Consider the following 10,083-nt stretch of genomic DNA (forward strand, 5'->3'; position numbering starts at 1 on the left):
TCAAAGTCTGCCAATAGGCTAGGGGATGCAATCTTAGTTTGTGGGTTTTAGGTTCTCCCCTAGAGATAAAACCATGGTCTCCCAGACCATGATGCAACTACCACTCCATGGTTTATAAGGGTAATCTGTCGTACATGTACACACTTCACCCTCAATGGTGAATCTCAATCCGGCTATTTATGTACATGTCATGTGATGATATAACGTTGAAGTTTTAGCCTTGTCTCTAAAAGGCTATTCATCACACACAAGGGTCACACAGTCCCTTGGCTCTCATCCAGGCATACTCCGACCTCATCAAGGGCTAACCCCCTAAACCCTTCTCGGTTATATCCCTATGCTCAAGTGACTTGGGTTTTTTCAAACTTGGCTGGCCTAGCACGTCGAGCCTAGTCTAAGTATTGACAAATAGCATTTGCCTAGTATGGTCCACGAGAGGACCACACTTCCACTGAGGTTATGTTTCATTATATAAAATGCTCGTACAAGCTCTCATAAGGTGGAAGAGAAGGGATTTGCCTATAAGTGCTGTTGTATATTGGTCCATCACTTTATAGGATGCTATTGTCTCTTTGGGGAGGGGCACTGTTTTTGGGCGGAATCAGTTTGGCATAGTGATATACTTTTTTTCATTTTTTGTAAATGTTTATATGTCGATTGTGAAGTCTTAATTTGCATTGATTGTTCTCCTTAAGTACCATGATGAATTGCCCTTGTAATCGGTGGCGAACACATTGGACCGTTTCGATTATGTTGTTTGACCCAACTTTGGACCTTCTTTCTTGCTGTCTAGCCTAGAGTTGCTCTTTGTTAATTATATGGTTATACTCTTGCGTCGTGGTGATGATGTAGATGGGGGAGCTATATATCGATTGGTTGTTTGCCCGATGGGCTCCATGGCATATGGCTACTGGGTGGGCTCTATTTGGTATGTTTTAATTATAGTGAAGTGTTTTGGATCTCTCTGAGGTATATACACTAGCTATTGTTATGTTGGGAGTTTAGGCTGCATCATGGTGCTAACAACCATATTGTCAGTTGATTTGTATTTCAGTTTCTTGTTTCATTTTGTTGGATGGCTGGCAGTTGGATATCTCTAAGCTTTCTGACTGGAACATGTGGACAGTATGAGGTGATGAGAGTTGCAGGAACATTCAAATGTCATAAACATAGTGTACCATTTTATAGAGCTCTGATGAATGGGCGTAAGTTATCCTTGATATCTTTGGATGTCGATTTCATTGATGATATGTTCTATATTGGCGTTCTGCCTAATCTATGAGGTGTCTGGGTAGTTCCATCTTTAGATTCTGTAATAGTGCCTCTCCAGCGGTGGAACAGGAGCACCAACACACATGGAATAGGGATTGCTAGACTGGGTTATTAATTGAGAACTGGTTGCAATGTTAAAGATGGTTTGATCTGTGCCTCTTTCCTTGACATATGTGGATTGCACTTGGCTGAGGTTCTTAGTGTTGGTTTTATCCATATTTAGTCACCTTTTGGTTTGAGATGGAATGAGGATGAAGTCAATTGAGATATGTATTTATTAGTTTTTCAGAGATTGGAGAAAGAAGAGAAGGGATTTGGTGATGTTGTGCATTCACACTTACTTTTTTATTGGTTGTTCCTTTCATTTATGATTTTCTTTCGCAGAGCCATTGTATATTGGTACATCACTACACATGATATTATTATGTCGCTCTTATCAAGCTCTTGACAATGTGTGTTTGTTTCTTCGGTATCTGGGCTTTGCCGCTTTATTGTAAATTCATTATTTTCCTTGAGATTTGTGTTTGTATAGTTGGATTGTCATCTTTGGCTTCAACACATTCTCTTTTCTTTTCCCTCCCCCTTTTTTTTAGTGTTTTTTTGGGTGGGGGGGGGGGGAGTTGGGGATGTTGGACTGTTTTTTCAGGGGAATCAGTTTGCTACAGTGATATACTTTTGCTCTTTGTTTGTAAATGTTTATATGTTGATTGTGAAGTCTTAGTATGCATTTATTGTTCTCCTTAGGTACCATGGTGATTTGCCCTTGTAATTGGTGGCACATATTGGACAATTTTGAGTTTGTTGTCTAGCAGTGTGGTTTGATTTATCTGGATTCAACTTTGGACCTTCTTTTTTTGTTGGCTAGCATAGAGTTGCTCTTTGTTAGTTACATGATGATACTCTTGCATTCTGGTGATGCTGTAAGTGCGGGAGCCATATATCGATTGGATGTTTCCTAATGGGGCTACATGGCATATGGCTGCTGGGTGGGCTCTATTTGGTATGTTTTTATTATAGTGAAGTGTTTTTGATCTCTCCAAGCTATACACACTGGTTGGTTTTTTGTTGGGGGTTTAGGTTGTGTAATGGTGCTAGTAACCATATTGCCAGTTGCTTTTGTCTTTCAGTTTCCTGTTTTGCATTTTATTTGATGGCTGGCGGTAGGGTTTCTATATGCTTTCTGACTGGAACATGTAGACAGTATGAGTTGATGAGAGTTCTAGGGATATTCAAATGTGAGAAACATTGTGTACCATTTATAAAGCTCTGGTGAATGAGCGTTAAGTAATCCTTGATATCTTTGGATGTCATTTTCTTCGATGATACATTCTATATTGGCTTTCTGCCTGATCTATGAGGTGCCTAGGTAGTTCCATACAATGCTTCTCCAGTGATGGACCAGGATTGCCAACACATATGGAATGAGGATGGGTACACAGGTTTATTAATTGATAATTGGTAGTAAAGTGGAAGATTGTTTGATCTGTGCCTCCTGCCCTGACTTATGTGGATTGCAGTTGTCTGAGTTGTTTAGTGTTGTCTAGTGTTGGTTTGATCTATATGTATTTCTAGTTACCTTTTCGATTGCGATGAAATGAGGATGAATCGTCACCTGAGATATTGATTTATTGGTTTTTCAGGGATCGGAGGTCCATTCACATTTAGATTGGGGGTTATGTTTTAAGAAACTTTCATACTACCTACCTTGTACTACAGTTTCCATTCGACATTGTTGTTTCCATTTAATTTTGGACTTTTGTAGATGAGTGGTCATTAGTGTTATTTGTAGATGTGTCACGGATTTGAAGAATGGTTCGGCTGTTGTTTACCAAATGGGGCTCTCCCATTCTATTTCTCAAAATGTTCAGTCGCACATGTACAAGTGGAATTTGCTCATTCAAAGATGAAGATATGGTCCTTGATGTCGGACTAATTGCTTTGGATTTGTTTAAGTCGATTGCTTTCTACTTAATTTCTGGAGGTGTTTTTGTTGGGTATTAAACTCAGTTCCTGTTATCTTTGTTGTTTGCTTACAATTGTGATTCCCATTCAATTCTTTTTGTTTGGTCCATGGATACACATTTCACTGTCTAGAAGGTGTTGGTTCTGATGCTTATTCTATGGATCATTTTTTATCAGTTTGCTTGGTTTTATTTTCCAAAATCCAAGTTGTTACATGAGTTACTTGTTCTCACCTCAAGATTGAATGTGGAAACTTTTCTTTTTTTTCTTTTATTTTGGGAAGGGAGAGAGAAAGGGGGACTGGACGGGGGTGTTATTTTGTGTTTATGCTGATCGGTTGGGATCATAACTGGTTTTATTTTTGAGTGCCATCATTTTGGTCCACTCCCCCGCAGAATGCTATGTTTTTTTGGTCATGCACTCTGTGGTATGCTGTGTTGTTTCTTTGTTCATTGGCATCTTGTTTTCTAGTGTCTGGGCTCTTCTGTTCATTATTTGCCTTTCTATTTGTGTTCTACAGTTCAGAGGATCCGTTTGATCTTTCAAACGCAGTGGATGACTGTCATTGGGTTTTTTGCTGTTATTACCTTTGAATCTACGAGTTTTGGCAGTTGAGATTCTTCTGTCTCCTTGTGATGAAGGATTGCTCTGCATTTTTCAGAATGCCCCCTATCAATTGGTTTATTCATTTCATTTTTGCTGTTTGTTTCTAATTGTGTTTATGTTGATTGTGAAGTCTCAGTCTACATTGATTGTTTTTCTTAGGTGCCATGGAGATTTGCTGTCATAATTGGAGGCGCACATGGGGCCATTTGATGTTTGGTGTCCACTGTGGTTTGAACCATCTGGACCCTACTGTGGACCATCTTTATTGTTAGCTGGACTAGTGTGGCTCTTTATTAATTATGTGATACTTTTTCGTATCCAAGGCAGATTGTAGATGGAGAAGCTATGTACTGATTGGTTTTGTTTGCCCAATAGGCTCAATTGCATAGGAATTCTGCGTGGGCTGGTTTCTGAGGTTAATCTGCATAGGACTGCTGAACGGGCTGGTTGTTGAGGTTAATTTGGTTTGTTTTAGTGTTGTGGATTTCTCAGCAGTTTGTACATTGGGTGTAGTTATGCTGGTGGTTTAGGTGCATGTTATATGCTGCCATATCTATGGTGCTAGTGGCCATATCATGAACTGGTTCGTATTTCAATTTTTTATTGCAAATTTATTGGGTGAGGGGTTGGAGGTTGTGAGCTCCTTGATTTGACATCTTTGAATGTCTTGATTTTGTTGATGATACTCTTTATCTGCCTGATCTAAAAAGGTGTCTGGGTGGTTCCCTCTCTCTGTGGATCAGGTGTTCTAACACATTGTAATGAGAATGTGTGCACAGGGTTATTAACTAGAATTGCTTGTGTATTGATATACGATTTGATCTGTGCCTCTTGCCCTCGCCTTTGTGAACTGCAGTTGTTTGGGTTGTTTAATATGGGTTTCGTTTATTACTTGTAGTTATCTTTGGGTAATTGATAAATACAATGATGTTTCTAGATTTTGATGGGATAAGGATGAAAAGTCAACACTGGATATTCATTGGTTTTTCAGAAATTGAAGATGTAAGAGATGGGAGACAGTGGTGATATCCTCACTTATTTCTGTACTTGTGGTTCCTTTTATATAGGATTTTCTTTTGACTGATTTGCTGATAGCAGCCATTGCATATTGTTAACTCAATGTACAACGTGCTGTTTTGCCTCTTTGGGGCAAATTTCCTCCTAATTACCTCCATCCCTGAATATTTTTAAATTGGGGGTATGGTATGGAACTATAGAGATTGAATGTCCTTATCACCTCAAGTTTGTTGTTTTGATACTACAAGACAAGTAGTGTGTCAAATTGCATCGCATTGTTGCCATGGCTCTGTATCGTCGGGGAATTAAACTGTTGTCTTTGTGGTGTTCAATGTTGGCCCTAGCTGTTCCATATTTTGGATCTCTCTTGTTCAACTATTCAAAACCAATGATTGTTTGCGATGTTCTTTGTTTCTTGGTTTATTTCTTTTCTGTTTTTTTGTCTTATTTGTTCCTTAGTGACCAAAGGTCACTTATAGTCCTCTATGGTTCGTGTATTAGTATTGTGTAGTCCGGGCTTATGTTATTTTAACTAGTGTGTTTTATTTTTAAATCTTTTCTGTTTTTTGCTTTTTCTGATTATTTAGCGGACTTGAGTTTTTATTTTTTACTCTGTGCTATTCTTTGTCTTTTCACTCTCTGGATTTCTGAAAATGTTGCTAATGAGGGGGTTTTTTCATTTGTGATTATTTTTTTGGTGGATCTCTCAACCTTTAATTTGTGGGTCTGTTAATTTTTCAAGGAGGATCCATCCTTCTTGATTCTTGAGTTAATTTGGTTTCTTGGAAATTGAAATCACGTGTATCTTAGGGGTCTGCTCTTCATTCTCTTCTATTTTTCTGTGGAGGCCCTCTCATTTTTTTGATATTTTGTATCTTGGGTATTATTTCTTTCTTTCTTATCCTTTTTGTGTGTTTTTTTCATTCATCCTTCATACTCAAAGAGTTTTGCGATTCTTCTCTTGGACACCTTTTTTTGTTCAGTTCTAAATCATTTGAATGTATAGGGTTTTGTTTTTTAGTTCTGTAGCAAAGCAGGATGTCCATTTGAAGGATTGTGATTCTAATAGGGGCTTCTTCTTGTTATTTTTTTTTTTCCATTGGGACCTGGCTACTTTTATTGGTGATTGTAGAGTAAATGGTAGTAATGGTCAATTACAGTGTTATTTTCTTATGAAGGTTAAGTCTGAAGATATTTTTGTAGTGGTTCTTGGGGTTCGTTGAATTAATTTTTCGGAATTCTCTGTTGGTTGGTGGGTTTCAACTTGATTTTAGGTAACAACAATACAGAGCTTACGTTATCTATGCTCACCGCTTGTTAACTTGGATAGTTAGTTATTTAGGACTTTGACCTTGTGTTCCTTAATAACATTCCTCTCTGGTTCCCTGTGTTTTTTTTTCTTACAGTTCCACTATTGGGGTTTTAGTCTGACAAATTTGGAAGTGATTCAAGTGCATGGGTCTCATAACCGCGCTCTTAATTTTAGGGGTGGACCACCATCTGTTTCTAAAGTTGTATGGTTGCTTCTCCAGTTCTGTCTACGTCCAGAGGTTTTTGTTGCTTTTGCTTTGAACTTGATCTTGATGACCTTTGGGAAGTGGTTCCTTTATTGAATATGCTCTGTTTTCAGTGGGTCATTAGTTTGCTGTTCTGCGTCTACAACATTTTTTATCGGATGGGCTGAAGAACAGATATTTAGTTGCGACTGGTGTCTTCAACATGTTGAAATGCTGGACTCAAGTCATGGATTCACTTGATTATTACCCACTTAGGGTTCAAAACTCTTTCTGTTTTAATTCTATCTCTCAATGTTCTAGTTTGCTGCATTTATTTGGTTCTATGGAGATGATGATACCATGAGAATGATTTCTTTCATTTTATGGGGTGAATGATTGTAGGTAATCCATCTTGGAAGAAACTTGGCCGACTGCTGCTGTGCTCTTTGACTTTCGTCAGTGTTGGATTTTGAGCCTAAATTGGTGTGATCACCTCTTAGTCAGAACTCATTTGGTTTACTTTATTTTGTGAGCTCTTTCCTTCATGTTATAGTAAGTATGTGTTGAAATATTGTATGCTTTGGGGAAATATTGTTTGCTTAGGGCTGTGTTTGGCTGTTATCCTTGAAGCAATGCTTTGTGAAGACAAATGCAGTGTTTTTTGATATTAGGTGGCCGTTTGATTTGATCCCTCACTTTTGGGGTTTTTTGTTTTCTCTTGTCCTATTTGTTTTTTGGCCTCTGTTTGGGAATTTTGGGCAGAATCATTTTGGTACAGTGATATACTTTTGCTCTTTGTTAGTAAATGTTTATAAGTTGATTGTGTAGTCTTAGTTTGCATTGATTGTTCTCCTTAGGTAATGTGGTGATTTGCCCTTGTCATTGGTGGCACACATTGGACTCTTTCAAATTTGTTATCTAACAGTGTGGTTTGATTTATTTGGATTCAACTTTGGACCTTCTTTCTTGTTGGCTAGCCTTAAGTTGCTCTTTGTTAATTATATGATGATACTCTTGTGCCTTGGCGATGCTGTAGGTGGGGGAGCTATATTTCAATTGGTTGTTTGCCCAATGGGTTCCGTGGCATACGTCTGCTGGGTGGGTTCTATTTGGTATGTTTCCATTATAGTAAAGTGTTACGGATATCTCCAATGTATATACATTGGCTGTTCTTATGTTGAGGGTTTTGGGTGCACCATGGTGCTAGCAACCACATTGTTACTTGTATATCTGTTTCCTGTTGCAGTTTGTTGGATGGCTGACAGTTAGGTTTCTATATTCTTTCTAACTGGAGCATGTGAACAAAATATGAGGTGACAAGAGTGCTAGGAACATTCAAATGTCTGAAACATAGTGTACCATTTATAGAGCTCCGATGAATGGGCTGAAGTTATCCTTTTTATCTTTGGATGTCAATTTCATTGATGATACATTCTATATTGTCTTTCTGCCTTATCTACGAGGTGTCTGAGTAGTTCCATCTTTGGTATCTGTAACAGTGACTCTAGTGGTGGACCAGGCAGCGCCAACACACATGGGATGGGGATGGGTGCACAAGATTATTAATTGAGAACTGTTGCAAAATGAAAGATGGTTTGATTTGTGCCTCATACCCTGACCTATTTGAATTGCAGTTGTCTGAGTTGTTTAGTGTTGGTTTAATATATATGATCTTCTAATCACCTTTTGGTTTGAGATGGAATGAGGATGAAAAGTCACCTAAGATATGCATTTATTGGTTTTTTAGATATTGGAGATGGAAGAGAAGGGCTTTGTTGACGTTGTCCATTCACTCTTACTTCTTTATTGGTGCTTCCTTTTAAGTAGTAGTTTCTTTAGTTGATGTGCCCGTAGGATCCATTGTATATTGGTTCATCATTATATAGGATGCTATTCTTTCCTTTTTATTAAGCTCTTGACAATATGTTGTGTTTGTTTCTTCAGTATTTGGGCTTTGCCTTTTTATTCTATGTTTATTATTTGCTTTGAAATTTGTGTTTGTATAGTCTTCAACACATTTTCTTCTCTTAGTCCCCCCCCCTCTCCTCTTTTTTTCTTTTGGTTTGGGTGGGTGGGTGGGGGGGTGCGTGGGTGTGGGGGGGGGGAATGTTGGGCTTTTTTTTGCAGAATCAGTTTGGTACAGTTATATACTTTTTCTCTTTGTTTGTAAATGTTTATATGTTGATTGTGAGATTGTGAAGTCTTAATTTGCATTGCTTGTTCTCCTTAGGTGGTACCATGGTGATTTGGCCTTGTAATCGCTAGAACACATTGGACCGTTTAAAGTTTGTTGACTAGCAGTGTAGTTTGATTTATCTGGACCCAACTTTGGACCTTCTTTCATCTTGTCTAGCCTAGAGTTCACTTATGTTAATTATATGATTATACGCTTGCGTCCTCGTGATGCTGTAGGTGGGGGAGCTATATATTGATTTATTGTGTGGCCAATGAGCTCCATGGCTTACGGATGCTATGTCGGCTCTATTTGGTTTGTTTTGGATCTCTTAGAGTTATATATACTGACTGTTGTTATGTTGGGGGTTTAGGCTGCATTATGGTGCTAGCAACCATATTGTCAGTTGATTTATATTTCAGTTTCTTGCCTCATTTTGTTGGATGGCTGGCTGTTGGGTTTCTATATGCTTTTTGACTGGAACATGTGGACAATATGAGGTGATGAGAATGCCAGGAACATTCAAATGTTGAAAATATCGTTTACCATTTATAGAGCTCCGATGAATGGGCGTCAGTTATCCTTGATATCTTTGGATGTTAATTTCATTGATGATACATTCTATTTAAGTTTTCTGCCTGATCTACAAGGTGTCCGGGTAGTTCCATCTTTGGTGTCTGTAACAGTGTCTCTCCAGTGGTGAACTAGGATTGCCAACACACATGGAATGTGGACGGGTACACAAGGTTAGTTATTGAGAACTGGTTGCAAAGTGAAAGATGGTTGGATCTGTGCCTTGTGCCCTGAGCTATGTGAATTGCAGTTGTCTGAGTTGTTTAGTGTTGGTTTGATCTATAGTTCTTTTAGTCACCTTTTGGTTTAAAATGGAATGAGGATGAAAGTCAACTGAGATATGCATTTATTGGTCTTTCAGATATCGGAGGTGGAAGAGATGGGATTTGGTGGTGTTGTCCATTCACTCTTACTTCTTCATTGGTGGTTCCTTTTATTCAGGATTTTCTTTAGCTGATTTGCCTGTAGGAGCTAATGTATAGTGGAATATCACTATACAAGATCCTATTCTGTCTCTTTTATTAAGCTTTTGACAATATGCTGTGTTTGTTTCTTCGGTATTTGGGCTTTGCCTCTTTTTCTATGTTTATTTTTTGCCTTGAGATTTTTGTTTGTATATTTGGATCATTGTCTTTGGCTTCAACACATTCACATTTCTTTTCTTTTTTTCTGGTTTTTTTGTTTGAGGGGGGGGGGGGGGGGGGGGTTTGGGGATGTTGGGCTGTTTTTGGGTGGAATTAGTTTGGTATAGTGATGTACTTTTTCTCCTTATGTGTAAATGTTTATATGTTGATTGGGAAGTCTTATTTACCATGGTGATTGGCCCTTGCAGTCAGTGGCACACATTGGACCTTTTCGAGGTTGTTGTTTAGTAGTGTGGTTTGATTTATCTAGATTCAACATTGGACCTTCTTTCTTGTTGGCTAGCCTAGAGTTGCTCTTTGTTAATTATATGATGATACTCTTGCGGCTTGACAATGCTCT

General features: G+C 38.3%; 1 long non-coding RNA gene across 1 annotated transcript; it reads left to right on the top strand.

The window, feature by feature from the left end:
* The first annotated feature begins 1,930 nt into the window (after positions 1-1,930).
* On the top strand, positions 1,931-8,344 carry LOC148781299 (uncharacterized). The gene is made up of 2 exons (XR_016059919.1): positions 1,931-7,465; positions 7,853-8,344. It is a non-coding gene; the product is annotated as an uncharacterized LOC148781299 (long non-coding RNA).
* Positions 8,345-10,083: the final 1,739 nt, after the last annotated feature.

Source organism: Amborella trichopoda, chromosome 7 (assembly GCF_054954075.1).
Source record: "Amborella trichopoda isolate Santa Cruz 75 chromosome 7, AtrichopodaSantaCruz75HAP2 v2.0, whole genome shotgun sequence".
Classification (NCBI taxonomy): Eukaryota; Viridiplantae; Streptophyta; class Magnoliopsida; order Amborellales; family Amborellaceae; genus Amborella; species Amborella trichopoda.